We start from the raw sequence: 6916 nt of genomic DNA, 5'->3' as shown, positions 1-6916 counted from the left end.
ATTTAAATCACTAAAACATATGATGTCTTGAGAGTAATCTTGGTTTTTTTATTAAGTAAAAATTGCATATAACGCAATCAATACCCTAATGCCACTGGCATGTTAGCTTTGTCGCTAAAATTCTTCTTGTCACTCATTAGTGAGACCGGAGATTTCAAATAGTGCATTGAGCTGAACATTCATAAGATCATAGCCATGCCCATTTTAAGCAATTTATAAGTTCTATAAACTTATTTATTAAAGTTACAAAATTATGTGTTTGTTTATAAGCGTACTTGTCAAGACAACTAATAAAAAATTACATATATTGTGCATGGTGTACCAATCTATCTGTTAAAATAAATAAGACCAAGTTCAAATACAATTATGAATAATGGTAGACAACCCCAATTCAAAATATGTCATATCGTTTGTTTATATTCACTTTTATATTGATAAGTTCACGTATAAGTCCACGTTGCAGAAAGAAAGCAATCGGCGTTCTATTGTATAACACTGTGCTCCTCTTCTTGTTGATTTTTTTCTGTATATAAATAGAGCACTTCAGAAAGAGTGCTAAATCGTATTTTGTAAAAAGTACTGATTCTAACCAAACAATCTGTGAAACTGACACTTTCATTATGCTTGAATTCCTAATAACAAATGTGTAAATTCTAAAGAATATGCTTTAAAACAAACAATCGGAATTCCCAGTTGTAGCAACTGTTCTCCTTTTCTATCTCAAAGTGAAATAACAAACATACTGAACTCCATGGAAATGTAAAAAAAAAACTGATGGAAACACATCAACTATACGAGGAAACAAACCGAAACAGAAACACTTAACTGTAGCAAAAACAAACACCAACATACGTAGAAACGGACTATGTGAAAACAGTTGCTATGTTCCTATATTGGTACAGGACATTTTAAGAAAAAATGATTCTTTGAACCTAGTTGTATGGCTATCCAAACCTCTCACTTGTATAGTGATGTTAAAAAAAACACTACCAAGACAACATTGCGTGATAGAAATACAGTACAAATAAATACAAAAACATTCAATACAGAGAAATACATAGATAAATAATATGAAAGTTCATTTTATCATGTAAACCACAAAATAACAACGACACCTAGAATCAATTTACGACAGAACAGAAATACAGCACAACGTCACAGGTAATTTGTAAAAATAGAATATTAAATTGGGATTGAGTTTGTTATGTTGTTATTAGAAGCATTTTTTATCATTACAAAAACATTTGTTTGTCTGTTTGTCTTTTTCATTTTTGGCCATGGCGTTGTCAGTTTATTTTCGATTTATTACTTTGACTGTCCCTCTCAATCTCCGGCGCAGAGTTCATATCCGTTCCATACATGCTCCGCAATACTGGCCTTAATATGAGTGTAGTGTTACAAAGTATTGAACGGAACGGATATGTGATCTCTGCGCTGGAGATTGTGTCCCTCTGGTATATTTCGTCCCTCGTTTATAGTAATGGTGTAATTATTTGTAATTATAACCATGTTGGTTTTTCTTCAAAATCGAACCGTGTAAAAACAAATACATCCTGTGCATATAGTTGCTTAATTCAAACTAAAAATCATATAAATGAACTCTTAAGTGATTCATATCTCCACTTTTACATACATAAAGAAAATAAAAAAAAAAACGGAAATAAAACAACAAACGATAAGACAACACCAAACCAGAATTAAAAATGTAACATCATAACTAAATACATGAATGTTGGATGTACAAATACCGAGACACGTCTAATAGCAATGCGAATTTACTTTAGAAAAAACAGTCATATTCGGGAATATGTCACGTTCGGTACTTAGACGTAGATGGTAAACCACAATCTAAGATTAAGATATGGTAAAAATGTCGTTCGTAAGTTTAAACACAGACATATCATATAAGTTCAATCAATTGGTGTCCATAAAATTTACGGAGCGTCATTTTAAATCCTTCCTGTTCATAACTCTTTAGAGCAGTTTTTGCGTAAGTAGCACACTCATGTATATAAAATCAGTATTATGTGAACATGCACGATCAAAAAGTATCTACCGACACATGTAAACACCATACGATGGGGGCAGAGGGTATGTTAACGTGAGAAATGGGAAATTGATAATTGAGAAGTTGAAATCGTCCCGTTTTTCATAGATGTTAAAGTGAAGTCGTCCATTTGTGTCAATATTGAGGGAAAGATCAAGGTATGAAACAGTCCTTCTAGTTACAGTAGTATCCTTAATATCAAGGGAAATATGAGATGTAAGTACTAGCTGAAATATGGGTTTTTCAGTAATATGATATCATCCATATAGCTGAAAGAACAAGTGAAACTGCGAGCTACTGCTCACTGATGATACCCCCGCCGCAAGTGGATAATATTAATAGTGTAAAAATATGCAAGTGTTCGGTAAACAGGAAGTTGTCGAGTGATGAATCTGAAAACGCATCACACGGTATAGCTGACTTATATAAATCCTGAAACCAAATTTCAGAAATCCTTGTATTGTAGTTCCTGAGAAAAATGTGACGAAAATTTTCAACTTGGCTATCATGTGTAAAATCAGACAAGTGTTCGGTAAACAGGAAGTTGTCAAGTGATGAATCTGAAAACGCATCACACGGTATGGCTGACATATATAAATGTTGATACCAAATTACAGAAAGGGTGGATGTGTAGTTCCTGAGAAAAATGTGACGAAAGTTTCATGGGACGGACTGACTGACGGACGGACGGACTGATGGACGGACGGACAGACAGAGGTAAAACAGTATACCCCCCTTTTTTAAAGCGGGGGTATAAAAATAAAAACATTTCGCAAGATATGTTTTCTTTTTGTCTATTAGAAGTTTTTGGACAAATTCTACTTCATACGAGAACAAAAAAAATTAAATTGGCCAGTAGGGTGCAAAATTAGTACCCATTGAAATACCGACTGTCTGTTGAGATATCAATCCTCCAAACTCAACAAATATATTGTCTATCAAAAATTCCAGCTTTTTGATAATATCATCTTCAGTATATTTTCTGGTAGAATCAGTGTGGTTCTTCATAAAATAATAAGAATTATTATAATCCAAAACAAAAAATCATATCTATGATAACCATTTTATAGAAATATCTCCGTTTAATGAGATGGTGAAGTCTATCTTTTAATTGGGCATTTAGGAATAGTAATGTAAAGCGTAGAAAAATCAAAAAATCAAATGTTGCTGCAAAATTGCACAGTCTGTAGATTTAGAAGTAGATCTTTAGAATTTTTAAGACCCACATCTGATTGACATTACTAGTGGAACATATCTCATCACAATATATTTGAAGGTCATCTTTTACTGTAGAAAGAATATTAGTCAGAACTTTAGAAATATGTTTAGTGGAATATCTTGAGGATCTGGCTATGCATCGTTCTTTATAAGAAGTTTTGTGAAGTTTTTGGTATCCAGTATAATAAAGGTAGATTTTTCTCCGTTTTTTTTAAATGTTAATACTTGAACTTGAAGTTAAAGTTTACTGCTACCTCCTTTAAATTATTTCTGAAAAGCCTCTATTAAGTTCATAAATATATGGAAACAATTTTGTGAGAAGAAAAGTATGGTTGTTTTCTATGGCAATACTGGTTGATTTCAATTCTACATAGTAAAATAAAACAGTGAATCTAATTCGGCTGAATAGAACGCTGTTTGGCAATAATTTTAATTGGGATATCTTCCATTGTTCATAGTTGGAGTTGATCTTTGTTTTAAGAACCATTAAATTGATACACATTTCACAACTTGTGTAATATAAAGAAGTAAAATAATAAACTGAACTCCAAGGAAAATTAAAATGGGACAGTACTTTATCAAATGGCAAAATCAAAATCTTTCACACATCAATCGAATGGAAAACAACTGTTATATTCCTGACTTGGTACAGGCATTTCTTTAAGTAGAAGTTGGTAGATTAAACCTGGTTAAAATTAAGAATGGTTATAAATATGCACATAATTGTGTTAATTGAATATCTGAGCATATTATAATTGATATATTGATTGACATGGGCATTAATATGATAAAAATATGTTCACCTCAAAGCACTATGTTGTTTAAACGTTCAAAGGTAGATATAAGGCTTGGAAGATATAGCAATCAAGCCAGTGATCTTATGGTTAATTTGCATTTTATGCAATCTTTACTTCATACATAACAAAACTACTGTTTTATATCATATATTTTATTGATCTTGTATCTTTACACATTTATAACACATAACACATTCTTAATGTTAAATGACCTAGGTGAAATATAAAGATGTCAACAAACAAGATACCCATCTATCATCTTTATAAGTAAGTTTATAATGTATGAATTATCAACTCTTCAGATAGATTCCAGATGAAACATGAAATCACAATACATGTATAACACATTTTTTTAGTAGTTCACACAGGAGACAGGTAACATTTGTTGATTCCTGGATTCATTTCAGTATTAAGCATTTCTTTGTCTTTAAAATACCGTACAGCAGTTTATTTTTAGCTTGGTGTAAATTTTCCCTTATTTTCACGGATAGAACAAAATTGCAAAATTAAATTCCACCAAATTAAAAGGGCACATACAAAGATTTTGAATCTGCCAAAATAATAACTGCTAACATTTATCGTATACCGGATTCAATGAAAATCACGAAATTTTACTCGTGAAAAATAACCAACTATAGGGTATATGATGGAACAAAATTGATAGAGCAGATATTATGTTCGCAATAGCTATATCAAAATTTTCAAACTGATTTTCATGGACATAAAATATTTGGAAGAAGTCACTCAGTGCTAATTGTTTGAACTCATTCATTAAAGATATTGCTGACTTGAAACCTTTGAAATAAAATTTCATTAAACTTGATGAGTATCATGTCAGCATTTTAATATCAACATTTGCTGTTGTTTTATGAAGTTCCCAGTATGCCTCCAAATAGGTTCATTTTGCATTTTCACTTTAAGTTATATGTCATTAAATAAAAACAATTGATATATTAACAATATCAAATGAAAGATCTCACATCCTTTATAAGAATAAGAAATCTAATGGATTAATAGTATTCAGCATGCAAGCGAAACTTATCGCAACAATAAGAGAAAGTATCCAAGATAAAACATTAAGCAGCACGTATGTATGCACCATGTACCTGTAAATAACATAATAAATAAAACATATGCACCAAATTAACTTATAAAGCACTTCATCATGTTGTTTTAAGCAGTTCTTATATAAATATCTTCTTGCAAAAAATATTTGAAATGAAATTGAATCAATATAAGGAGGTAAACCCAGACTAAGGGATATAACTCCTAAAATTAACTGGTATGATTGTGCCAACTATTTTCAAAAAATATTTGTATCCTGTTTGAAAATAAATGGTAAAAAGATTTCAAGAGTTCTCTCTCTTAACCAATATCTACCATCTTGAGGTATCTTTACCGTTAGTAGACCACTTAAACAACCATGATAATGCAAACCCAGTATTTCTAACACAACTCTGATAAACTTGAAATTAACTTCAATACAAAATATATTTTATATATTTTGGTTTTAGCTTTGTGTGTCTGTAAAAACAAATAGAGAAGCACTTATGTATGCACCAAATACCAACAAAACAAAGAAGACTGTATAAGTTTGATTATGTCTCATCCTTTTTTGCATATTTAAGCAAATATAATGTTTAAACTAAATACAAAATAACATGATAGGCAGATCCACGTGGGGGCCCTTTTGTTGGAAAAATTTATTTTATTATATAGGAAATTACTGAAACATGACTGGAGCCCCCCCCCCTTTTTAAGGCCTGTCAGTTAGTCCCCCTTATAAAAAAAAGTTCTTGATTCGCCAAGGTATATTCATATGACCAGTTATTGTCCTTTCTTTAATTTTTAGTCAATTTCTAATCTAAAATTTCTAAGGTTGAATTATATTTTTAAATTTTCTTGTTTTCCAATTCATTCACTACAATTATTTCACAAAAAGGTGAAAACTCATGATCTACCACATATAAAGAACTAAAAAAGCTGGATATATATTTTGTCCACATTTTGTCTAAAAATCATTAAATAAATAGATTCCTACACTGAATCTTGCGCATTTGAGAAATCTCTACAGTTAAATGTCAACTATTCAAAAACCCTTGGCAAGCCTCACTATCTAAATTTGAAACTTAAAACTGTCTCGATTCAAAAAATATCCCATCACACTTGATAAAGTGGTAGAATATGCATATACTATTTGCTGCTGAACATATACACCCATCCATTGATAAACATTTTCAATATGGAACAAGTAACTTGAATAAAAGCAAAATCTTTCCAATCAAAAAATAATAATTCAAATGTTGAATGCAAGCTAGAAATTCATTGGTCAACATAAAAAAATCTGAAAATTTATACATTTTAACAACCTTTATGCAGGCAAAATAGATCAATAAATATCAATTCATCTTAATAGTACTATAAATCTTTTAGAGCATTATACTGGAATTATATAAGCAATAAAGTAACTTTTTTTTAACAGAAATCATTGATGTATTATTTTTCTAATGTATTCATTATTTTGAATCTAAATAGCTTAACCTTAAAAACCTTTTGGTTATACAAATGTGTTGAGTTTATGAGCAATTTTTTTTGTAACAGCATCACTGATGAGTCTTTTCAGTTAACACATCAATGATTGTCTTCAAAATATTTTTTTTTAACAATAATAAACAAAGAATGTAAAAACATTCAGACATTCATAAAAAAAAAAATAATGTTGTATTGTCATCTTTTACCATCATCAAAATAGGCATCAATCTTTACAATTTAATGGCAGATTATAAGATACAATGCAGTTCACAGGACAAAATGCTGATGTTTTAAAGTTTGTTGCAAGGTACAGCTATTTAAA

This window comes from Mytilus edulis, chromosome 10 (assembly GCF_963676685.1).
Source record: "Mytilus edulis chromosome 10, xbMytEdul2.2, whole genome shotgun sequence".
NCBI classification, from domain to species: Eukaryota; Metazoa; Mollusca; class Bivalvia; order Mytilida; family Mytilidae; genus Mytilus; species Mytilus edulis.
The sequence above is the reverse complement of the archived record's forward strand: the minus strand, read 5'-3'. Positions refer to the sequence as shown.